Here is a 12145-nt window from a genome sequence, read left to right on the forward strand (position 1 = left end):
CATCAGGTCAGTGTCCCTGCTTCCCTGGCTCTTCTTCTCCCATTTGAAGAGTCTGGCCTGGAGCAAAAGGCTTCCAGCTTCTCATCTAATCTTTTACATCTTTGGTTTATGACCACAACCTGGGGTTTAGAACTCAAAAACTAAAAATATGCCTCCTCTGGTAGCTGTGTTTTGCTGATTTTCCCTCCCATCAAGTTTAACAGGGGCCTAATGGAGAAAAAAACACAGGACATACCGGAGAAAGAAGATGGGTATATGTCTCTCTAGAGACAGCTCACCTCACCACACAGGGGAGCTATGGAGCTAGCCAGAAGGTGGCCACTGTCTTTACACAAAAATTCAGTCAAACCCCACATTTCCTAGCTCTGTTTCCTGTCTGGCACCTCTCTGTGCCTCAGGTTCCTCATGCAGAAAACTGGGAGTTGTAACAGTGTGTGTCTCACAAGGTGATATGAGTATAAGGCCCTCCATGAACTGATTATATAATTATCATCAGCAGTGCGCCACACTCCCGGCCCTTAACACCACCGGGGGCCACGGTGGTGTTAGCCTGACGCACAACGGATCACAGAGAAGGTGAACTCGTCACGTCCAGCATTCCCAGGGCAGGAAGGAGCAACTGATCTGAAGCATGAGGGGAAACAAACAAACAAAACCCTGAACTTCCTAGAAACGGTGGCTTCCGGTCAAATCTGAATCACCAATGGCACTGGGAGCCTTGAGAAGGACTCAGCCAACCTCAGTAAAGACAGGGGTGAAGTGGAGGCACAGAGGCAGAGCCTGGAGGGGTTGTAGCCAGGAGTGGGAAACGCATTAAAGCTTCCAGTCCACACCTGCCGCAGGGAAAGGGTGGAGGGGAAGGATGAGAGGCAGGGTTGAGAGCTGGTTGGCAGCCAGAGCAGAAACAAGTCTTTGAAACAGAGAATTCCTGTCAAGCCTTCCCTGAGGCAGGGAAGCCGGCTTGAGCCTTTGCAAGGGGAGGAGCCATCTCGGTGGAGAGGGACAGAGGTACACTGAGAGAGGAGGTTAATTTCCCTACTCCCCTCGCCACATGCATCTCATCCTGCATCACACCAGCGGATGGACACGAGGGTGGCAACGTGAGGATACAGGACACTGCATCGGCTGTTCCTCCCACTCTAGAGACAGCCGGCTCCATCCACATCCGTCTCAAGCTACAAACAGCTCAGACGAATGAATGAGTTTAGCAGGGCAGGGAAGGGGACATCACATCAGAAGACAGGAGCCCAGGAGTCCAGAGAAGTCAGTGACCAGCTATCCCTCAGCTCTGCCAGAGGCAGTGGTACTGGACAGAAACAGCTTCACAGGAGTCGAGTTCGATTGTGCTGTGGGAGGCAGAGACGCATCACTGGGAACTGACTTTGCCGTTTACCAGATGTAGATCAGCCTGCTGACTCTCCCTGGGCTCCAATTTCCTTGTGTATACAGAGGTAGTAAGAGTGTGACCCTCATCTGAGGATTTTGAAAATCAGAATCAGTTGTCTGTTCATCATTGGGAAGTGCTGTGAGGTCTCTGGTGTTGCTAGTACCATTGTAACGATTCCCTAGTGGGATCCTCGAGATGTCTTGACCTTAGATCCTTCCTCACTCAGAAGAGCAGTTGTGCTTTTCTTTCTGATGATTAAGCATTTGTTTTAAACAAAAGGAAATGTTACATGCTTCCGGACACAGGTGATAGGATGTTCTCAATCACTGGACCTGGGCTCAGGTGTAGTTCACAGGTGGCCTGTGCTCCACACGCTCGTGGCCTTGAGCACAGTGGACTCAGCAGAACATCAGCCAGAGCCACTGCAGAGCTAGATCAAGGGCTGATACACTTCCGTGGTAAAGAGCTGGTGACAGATATGTGAGGCTCTGGGGGGCACAGCTGATCTTCATCACATCTTCCGGAGTCATTAGAATTCGAGTTAGTCCTAGGGTTAGAGAGTGGCCGTAAGGGTGGGGTGCTGACAGTGACGGGGAGGGGGTACCGCCTTCTCAGATGTGTGTTCCGAGGATCTCAAAGGTGGAACAGACTTAAGATTTATCTCATAACAGAGTTTGGCTGCTCTAGGTCACACTCTTTGGGGCCCTTGAGATCCATCTGCCCAGGGCCTTCTTCATCTTTTCATGATCTGGAGACCCCCACTAGACAGGAGGGAAATGGATGGGCTTACACTCTGGAGACCCCTCTAGACAGAAGGAGGGGATGACCTTGCCCTCAAGTATCCTGTAAAGATATAAGAGCTACCTATGAAAGCCCCCACTCCAGGGCCGGCCAGCAACAGCCTACCATTTTGGTTGGGTCTGCTGGCCACAGTTTGGCCACTGTTAGAGCTCTTGGATCTGCTCTGAAGAGGCACCCAATTTTCTGTGATAAATCTCTAACTTTCTCCATCAAAGGAGTCTAGCTCCCCCTCGGCAACATCGCCTATCTTCCCTGTGATAATATTTCTCATAGTTATAACAGCTGTCAGGTTAAGGGTTTTTGTTAAATTTTATGTATGATATTACACAGAGTTCCTTTGTGGACAGTTTTCATGAAGGTGGTAGATTCATCTCTGAGGCCCTGATAATCGAGTCTCACAGACTGGGTGGCTTAAAAATCATCAGGAAATTTATTTGCTCACAGTCTGGAGGCCAGAAGTCTGGACTCAACATTGCCAGTGGTGATTCTTTCTGGAGGGCGGCTCTGAGCAGGCCTCTCATGCGTCTGGTAATGACCAGCTTCCTTGGGGTATCTTGGCATGGAGATGCATTGTCCAAATCTCAGCAGCCTTTCCACGTGTGTCTGTGCGGCCCTCTCCGTACTGAATTAGGGTTCTTTCCAACAACTTTGTGTTAACTTGAGTCAACCTCCAAAGATCCAGGTAATGTCATATTTACAGATTCTGGGTTAAAATATCAACGTATCTTTTTGAGGAACAGAGCTCAGCTTGTATCGGGTGAGCAGCGGTGTACTCAGTTGCGGATAAGAGCTGCCTGTGTTCCCTCCCCCTTTTGTAATGGTGACGGACAAGACAGATAAGGGCCCACCAACTTGAGCTTTACCCTTCCTTACAAGTTGCAGAGTCTGCCATTATTGCTGCTACCTTAAAGAACGTAGAATTTTCCTTTGTCCAGTGTTTTTTTTAATGGACATGGAACAATGAACCAGAAACCCTGCACATTCTGTACCCTCGTCTATTTTCAATTTATAAATGCTGTATTCAAAATACCGGAACAGTGTGGCTTGTGGTTACTAACAAAATTAAAAATAAAAGCAAAAAGTCTCATAACATCCATGTCACCCCGAGAAGGAAACACAGCCTGGTGCCCTGGACAAGAAATGGACACTGTGTTGCATTCTCACCCCTTTCTGCAGAGGTCGGATTGAAAATTACTACCAGCTGGTTATAATTCTGTTCTATTTTGAAACAGATGACTGAGAATCTCAAAGCCATCCCTGGGACTCCACTCTCTTTCCCCTACTTGGTTTAAGTTGTAGAGATCCAATTTGCTCAGGAAGGGGGCAAAATTTTGGGGGATGATATCACCTCCACCCCCCCAGCAGAAAGTCTACCACCCCCTAGAGTTTGAGCAGCTGGGCTCTCCGTGTTTCTCTTTGGGGGTGTCCTTCAGCACTTTGTATCCCGTGCCTTTTTTGAGGGTGTTTAGTATAGTCTGCTATGCTTGAGTCTCTTCTATCCCGCTAAGGAATATCCCCTTTCTGCTACTACCTTTAAAGTCTTCCACCTGGAGAGTGGAACCTTGAGACGCTGCAAGTGACAAGGAACCTACCAACATAAATCCTTTAGAACTAGGAAGGACACAGGCATCTCGACACAGTGTGCCACCAACTCCTAGGTGGGACTCGTGACAAGGTACAAGTCACAGCTGAGGACTCTGTATTATTTGCTAAAAAGCTGAGAACTTCCTAATTTCTGGGAGCTAAAGTGTCAGTAAAGAGCAGCGGTTCCTATTACACTTTACCAACAGAACCGGCCCTAACTGCAGATAATGTCGGGGAAAAAAAGTGCCAACAATAGTCTTAACTTCCTCCGTGGTGTATGAGAACCTGGGTGATCGGGCAGAGGTCTGTTCCGAAGGGCAGAGGTCTGTTCCGAAGACAGTTTCGTTGGTTACGGAAGAGGCAGCCTCAAATCCATTCCTAGCTTGGAGATCCGGGCAGTTATTTCAATCTTTGTCTCAGGGGAGAAGGGAAATCTCAACTTTGAAAAAGAACAAAGGTCTGGCTAAATCTCGTCCATGGTTTGTTCCCTTTTTTCCTGCCTTAGATGCTTTTCTGTTGCTGTGATAAAGCTAGTGTGGCCTAAGCAATTCATAGAAGAAAGGGTTTATTTGGGCTTACAGTTCCAGAGGAAGAAGAGCACACCGTGTGTGTGTGTGTGTGTCTGTGTGTGTGTGTCTGTGTCTCTGTGTGTATGTGTCTCTGTGTGTGTGTGCGGCAGCAGACAGGAATGGTCACGTGGGTAGGCAGCAGCACAGAGCTCATATCCTCCACTCCAAGCACGCAGAAGAGAGTGAAATGGAAGAGAATGAGGCCTCTTAACTCTCACTGCTGGTCCCCAAAGACACACCCCAGAAAGGCCCACCCATTGACCTCCTCCCGCCACAGCACCATCATCCGTGGGCAACATATTCAATGTCAGACTATGGGAGAGAGTTTCTAAGAATATACATTTTGCCTGAAGGAAACAGATTTGCATGATCATTGCCTTAAGGGAACAATAGAAATCTCATTCATGTCCGTGGTTTTCCCACAGGATTTAGCCCCTCAGACGACTCATACTGGACATGGTCTATCCTATGAGGCATCTGGGACCAGCACTTTTATAATCTGTCTGCATGCAAATGTCTTTATAGTTCTCATACTCCGCATTATTACACTAAACATTCTCAGGGATGTTGGCCGTCCGTGGTCTGTGATCAGCATCCTACCACAGAAAGGCAATCACCCTTTGGAGAGGTGGAAGGTGTGGGTTTAAGAGCTATGGAGGCCCTTTGTAACTTCTGCTTACTGTTCTTACAAATCTATTCTCTAAATCTATTCACATTTCTTTCTTTTGTTGATGCATTCCCATGAGCAGGAACTATTGCCCATTACTTACATACTTACCCAAAATGACTATGGATCTTTTGTTAAATAATTTGTGTATCTATTATTATGTGTTATGCCTGGTGGGTCTGGCTTTGTGTACTACGGCACATATGTAGAGGTCAGAGGTTAACTCTACGGAGTCTGTTCTGTTTCCGCTTCTTTTGTGTTTTGTTTTTATTGTTTTGCTTTTTTGAGACAGAGTTTCTCTGTAGCTTTGGAGCTTGTCCTGGAACTAGCTCTTGTAGACCAGGCTGGCCTCGAACTCACAGAGATCCGCCTGTCTCTGCCTCCAGAGTGCTGGGATTAAATGTGTGCACCACCACTGCCTGGATTGTTTCCACGTTTTAAGTGGATTTCAGAAATCAAACTCAGGTCCCCTGGGTTGTACCATAAGCCCCTTTACCTGCCGAGCCATGTCACTACAGATTTTTAAAATTGAGTTCTTGATTTTGTTTACTCACCCGTGTGTGTGTGTGGGGGGGGTGTTCATGCCTCATGTCTCTGGTTTAAATGCTCTCTTAGCAGGTGACTGTTAATGACTATTAACATCTACCTTACCTGCGTGGGACCCGCAAGGCCTGTCGTCTTAGCTCTCCCTCGGGCTGCTCAGACAACCTGGGCAACGGGTTCTGATTGGTATTTTCTGCTTTGGAAACAGCGAGGCAGAGAGTTCAAGAAACTGGTCCAAGGTCACACAATCATCAAAGGGGCCAGAATTCCATCCAGAAAAAGAACAAGATCTCAGTCTCCAGCTTTGCCAGCTTCCGTGCCAAAGCTGAGCATCCCCTGAATGCACTCAAACGAGAGCCGCAGATAAGCGTGGCTTTGCACTCCGCTATTGTTTTTCCGTCAGAAATAGAACTTTTCAGTTTATTTAAACAGCAAAAAGCACAACACTGCTGTTACCATGGTGGTTGTGCTTTCAAAGATTTAGGCAAAGTATAAAAATATAAGCTCCCAGACACGTTAATCACCTTGCCCCTCAATCCTATCCAAGAAATCTTAACCCTTCCCTTCTTCCTTTATGCCATCGAAAAGAGTTCTTAGCGCTTTCTCTGTTGGTGGAATTTGTCATGCTTTTGCTCTTTAGATTTTCCTTTATGGCATGACATTTTATTGTATTATATCTCAGAAGCCATTAGAAAAGGACCTGCCCTCTTTCCCACTTCATCAATGTCCTCCTGCACAAGGACCACCTTGTGAGCTTTCCTTCCACAGGAGAAAAACGTTCTGAGCACATGCGCGTGTCTGCATCCCGCAGCGTTTGCACATCTTCTTGGACTGGTTCTGTCACACTGGCTGTGGCATGGAGCGTGATGTGACAAGAGAGATCCCCCGTTTGCCTTGCAGGGGTCTGTGGGGGGAAGCATGGATGTTTCCCACATCCTGATGTCCCTTGAAGGGATGGCTTTGGGGGCTCTTTGTCACATCACACTGTGGCGTTTGTCTTCTATTTCTAGTCTGCTGAGAGTTATGCCTTAGCTGGACGGGGAACTTCATCAAATGGCTTTTCTGCATCAGTTGACGTCACCATGTTTTGACCATTGTACTCAATTTATTTTAGGTAGGGGGGTGTTTGCCTGCATGGACACCACACGTGTGCTGCTGCCCGTGTCATCCAGAAGAGGCCAGCAAGTCTCCTGGGACTGGAGACATAGATGTTTGTGAGGTGCCAGGAGGATGCTGGACTTGCATCCTGTTCCTCTGCAAAGATAGGTCGCGCTCTAAACTATGGAGCCCCTCACTCAAGGCCCCATCATGTGGTTTTTCTTCTAAAGGTTACTGAGGGAGTTGGAACTACTGAGCTAGCCTTAGACTCTGTGCACCGTGACACATTCTTTATATACTTACTGGGTACATCTTACCAGTCTTTTCATATCCATGCCCTTGAATGGTGTTGGTCTATAGTTTCCACTCTTTCCTCACCTCTCTCTCCCTCCCTTTGTTCTTCTTACCTGTCTGGTCTAAGCAGCAGAGTGGGGATGACCTCATAGGAAGTGAAGAGTGCTTCTTCTTCTTCTTTTGGGGAGAGATATTATAGAATTGGCCCTCCTTTGAAAATGTCTGATAGAATTTTCCAACAAAAACCTCTAGGCCCAGAGAATTTTTTTAAAGCAAGTTTTTGCTACAATTTTAATTTCCTAAACATTGTAGGGCTGTCTAAGTTATCTATTACACTATTAAATTTTGAGGGAAGTTTGTCAATCTGTTGTTTTAAGGCATTGGTCCATGTGTGTAGTAATAAGTGCGGCAGGGCTGCGTCCCCAGCACCCCGGCTGCCTGGCTAGCTTATGCCTGAAATAACAACACACAAACTGTATTCATTTAATCACTGCTTGGCCCATTTCTATCTAGCCTCTTCTAGGCTAATTCTCACATATTAATTTAGCCCATTTCTAATCATCTGTGTAGCGCCCCTAGGTGCACTTACCGGGAAGATTCTAGCCTATGTCCATCCTGGGTCAGAGCTTCATTGTGTGCATCTGCCTGGGAGCTGGGAGCATGGCGTCTCTCTGAGGTGTCTGCTCCCGAGAGGAGAGCTGTGGAGTCTGAGCTCACTTCCTCTTTTTCCCAGTGTTCTGTTCTGTTTACTCCTCCCACCTATCTTCTAACCAATGAGGGCCAAGCAGTTTCTTTTTATTTAACCAATGACCTTCCTCCATCACATGTGCCTAACTTGTTAAGATATTCAGAGCCTTGCACACAGCAGTTGACTGCTTTTCCATTGAGCTGCACCCTGAGCCTTCTGTTGAAGCAAGGTCTGTAGACTAAGCTTTATAGAACGCTGGGAATGTAGGTGTGTCCCAGCACACCCCAGCCCCTTACTATTTTGTTATGTTGCTGGGGATTTTAGTGGTATTCTCAATCTAGTTCCTGCTGTCAAATTTTGTTCCATCCCACTTCCTTTGTCAATTTTGATAAAATTGTGTCGATATTTTTGGTTTTTCCAAAGAATCAGCTTTGGGTTTCTTTACTCACTATAGAATTTTTTTGTTTCCAGCTTCCTTTATTTTTGGCATGGCACTTATTTCATTTTTAAGTTAAAAGCTCTGATTTTTTAAACATAATCTCAAAACAAAACAAGAAACAGAAGAAGAATGATTATCCACTGTATGGGTAGACTGATATCTGGCAGATGGGTGGCTTGTTCAGTTTGGCATCCCTGATTATTTTCCGTGTCTTACTCAGGAGTATTGAAATACAATTGTGGTGTTTTAAATGTTTTCTGGTCAAGTGTGTGAGGTTTGGTAATGAGCCTTTTACATCCTTGTCAGGGGCTTACACGGTAACACTCACTGTATTCTCCGGGTAAGCTGGGCTTTTACCGGTATGCAATCCAGACAACCACTCCACTCTGCTCCTTTGCTGTTTCCTAGGCCAGAGTCTTGCTGTACCGTGCAGGCTGACCTAGAACTCATGATCTTCCTCCGTTGTCCACTTAGATGTAGCCTACTCACCTCATTATAGTGTGGAAAAGTTTCTTGTAAACATCACATCATGTAAAACTATACTTTTACAGGCAGAACACACCTGCTGTGCTGGAATAAAATCCCTTACCACATGGTTCCTGGGCTATGTGACCTTGAGGCATTACCTGGTTTCTCTTCTGTCTTCTTAAATGCGGAATGATAATAGTTTGTTGTCAGTTGGATTGATAATTATGAAACACTTGAAACACCTTTCTGTGTGCCAAGACCTCAAGATAATACTCTTTCTCTTCTTCCTCCCCATACCATCCTCAGGAGGCAGGCAAGCTTGGAACACCAATATGCAGGAGCAAGCTGAGTGTGAAGCCAGAATCACCTACAGACATAAGCCCCCGGATTATCCTTTTCAAGAACAGAGAAAACTACCTCACTTCCTATGATCTCTTACATACTGAAAACCTTCCTACAGGGAAGCGTCCAATTCTTTCCTCTTCTTTGTTCAAAGTCAGCATGAAATTGATTCCATGCGCTTGTTAAGACACAAGGGCTGTACAGTGCAACTGCTTCCTGCAGTCGAGCTCGTGGGACGAAACTCACCGAGAGCACCCAGGAAGTTGGGCTGCAGACTCTCCCTGCCCGCAGCTGCTGAAGGAGCCTCACCCCAGCCTTGCGTTTCTTGCCCATGCCATTAAAATATCTTAGTAATAGGGAATGACAACTTAGTAAAGAAAATGAACAAAATTCAATTGTTTCATTACTTTACTTTTTCTCCATAGGTTAAAAGAAAACCTACGTAGGTTTGTGCTCATCTGAGTACGGGTCACTCTTGTGATATGAGTTAAGGTACCCAGTTTGGGTGGACTTTACTTTTATCTCAAAGCACTTGGCAGAGGTCAACAGACTGAATAATGGCCCCCAAAGGCCCATATCCTCACCTCTGGACCCTGTGAATGTTAGCTTGAATAGCAAGAAAAAGCTTTGGTGGCATGATTAAGTAAGAATTTTGAGATGGGGAGGCTGCCCTGGGTTTTCTGACTGGAGTCTAAATTCCTGCATGGGTCTGGTTATAAGACGTAGACAGAGGGAGCCCATATCATAGGAAAGGGGCTGTCCGTATGGAGGCAGAGGTAGAGGGTGCATGGCCACAAACCAAGTAAAGCTGACAACCACTAAGTACCCAAAAGGTGAGTGTCTCTGGAATGTGGCCGTGCTGGGCCCTCCATCTCAGGCCAGTGTTGCTGATTTCAGACTTCAGCCTCCAGCCGTGAAGAAAAGTGTCTGCATGTCCAAATACTGCATTCTAACTATAGAATATACAGGTATAGTGTATTCATGATTCTCACAGTCCCAGACATAGTGTTTTATCATTTAATGGTGTGAAATCAATATGGATTTAGCACAAGCTGTATGCATTTTGACCTTCTCCTCAGCTGGCGCTATGCGGGGTCCTCCTCGTGCCAAAGCTGGGTGTCAGCAGCCCACCACAGTGCCCACTCAGTCCCGTGTTCATGCAGTAGGACACCGGCATCCTAACACGTGTTCTGCCAAGATGGTGTGCACAAGTTAGGTGTATGGGATGCATTTTTAAACTTCTGATAATTTGATGTATGAATGACAGGTGCGTGAGGCCATCACCCAGTTGCAGGGCCGTATGTATGTGGAGGGCTTCTACAGGGCACCTGTCAGGGCTCGCCACAGGGGCCTGCACTATCGCCAGCACTGTAATTGTTTGACCACATTGTATGAAAGGGAGCGATAGGCCTCCCTGATTGTCTTCTCTTCAGTATTAAAGCTTAAGAACAAACAGAAAAACAAACAGAAAAACCTTTTTTAAAAAATAATTCTTTGGTTCTTAGAGTTTCCTAAACAGAAAGTGAAGCATTGGCATGATACTACTCCACAGTGGACCCAGCTGTGTGATTATGTTTTGTTTATTTAAGTAATATAGTCCTTTAGTGGGGGGTATATGTACGGATTCAGAATTTTGTCAATTTTACTTAATATTTATTGATAGCAAAATGTTTTTTCAGACCAAGAATTTGTTCCTTTTTAACATATTGCAATTCATTGTGTTATAGCTAAGTCAACAAGGTAAGCATACATACCTACATATGCATGTATACACAGAGAGACACACACACAGAGAGAGAGAGAGAGAAAGAGAGAGAGCAGGGTGGCAGAGTTGCTTTGCTGGGACAGTAAAGCTAGCGACCTCTAAAGAATGGATTAGTGTTAGCAAAACAAAGCTTGAATTTATGATCCCAGAGTTGTGTGGTGTGGCCACATAAGTGTGACCTCAGTTGCCCGAGCCTGAGGTGTCCTGAGGAGATACCAAGGTCAGCTCATCGTGGGGATATTGAAGCCATCTAGACCTTCTACAGAGCTTATGCAGCAGGAAAGCTATGAGCCAACGTGTTGAGTCAGTCCATGCGTTCATTGGCTTGGTGGGAGTAGAGGGAGTTTAGCAGGGCAGAGAGGGGTGGGAGCTATGAATGAATTACTCTTTGCGAGGCCCTTGCATCCACAGAGAAGTGGCGCTGTGGAGGTGTGGTCACTGTTCAGAAGCAGCCTGTGGAGCAGTCATGATACACCTCTCATCTTTGGATGCAGAGTCCATGGAGAATGGAAGAGGAGAAACCAGGGTTTGAAAGAGCATCAAGGGACATTAGAGGGAAACCCTGTTCCAACCAAATATGAAAATGTGTGTGCGGGTTTAATAAAAAGGTTGGAAGGAGGGAACTTGTTATGGCAAAGTATTATGAGTAATTAATGGAGAGGGAAGTGGATGGTGATGGAAAGTTAACTTATAAGGTTCAAGGGGCCCCTGGCATGACAAGTTAGCACCTTAGTTTCCACCTGATGTGGACTGGTACAAACAGGACCTCCAAGCATTGTCTTCTTCCTGTGTCCAAGGAAAGAGGCAAGAGTAGATATGGGATATGTGATGATGGAGGAAGGTCATTGGCTAATAAAGGAACTGCCTTGGCCCATGTTATTGGTTAGGACATAGGTAGGTGGAGTAAACAGAACAGAATGCCGGGAGGAAGAGGAAGTGAGCTCAGACTCCACAACTCTGCTCTCAGGAGCAGACGCTTCAGAGAGACGCCATACCCCAGCTCCGACCCAGGATGGACTTAGGCTAGAATCTTCCCGGTAAGACCGGTGCTCACAGATTATTAGAGATGGGTTGATTGGGATGTGAGAATTAGCCTAGAAGAGGCTAGATAGGAATGGGCCAGAGCAGTGTTTAAATGAATACAGTGTCTGTGTAATTATTTTGGGGCATAAGCTAGCCGAGCAGGCGGCCGGGGTGTTGGGGATGCAGCCCCGCCGCTCATATTACTACAATGTGATGTTCTGATCAGAAAGAAGCAAGAAGCAATGGAGCCCCAGAGCGGGAGGTCTTCCTGCTCTTCTGCAGAGCATGGCCCATGGTGGAGCTCTGAACCATGTCATTTGAGTTCTCCTATGTATTAAATATATTTTTATTATTTCTGTGTTCCCAGATGTGTTCTCAGAGTTGCCCTCACAACTCTTCCTTCTGTGTCTCTGTTTCTGCCTCCCTTGGTCAATGACCATGACTTACCTTGTTTCAACTAACACAACCTAAGGAAGA

Source organism: Microtus pennsylvanicus, chromosome 11 (assembly GCF_037038515.1).
Source record: "Microtus pennsylvanicus isolate mMicPen1 chromosome 11, mMicPen1.hap1, whole genome shotgun sequence".
In the NCBI taxonomy this organism is placed as follows: Eukaryota; Metazoa; Chordata; class Mammalia; order Rodentia; family Cricetidae; genus Microtus; species Microtus pennsylvanicus.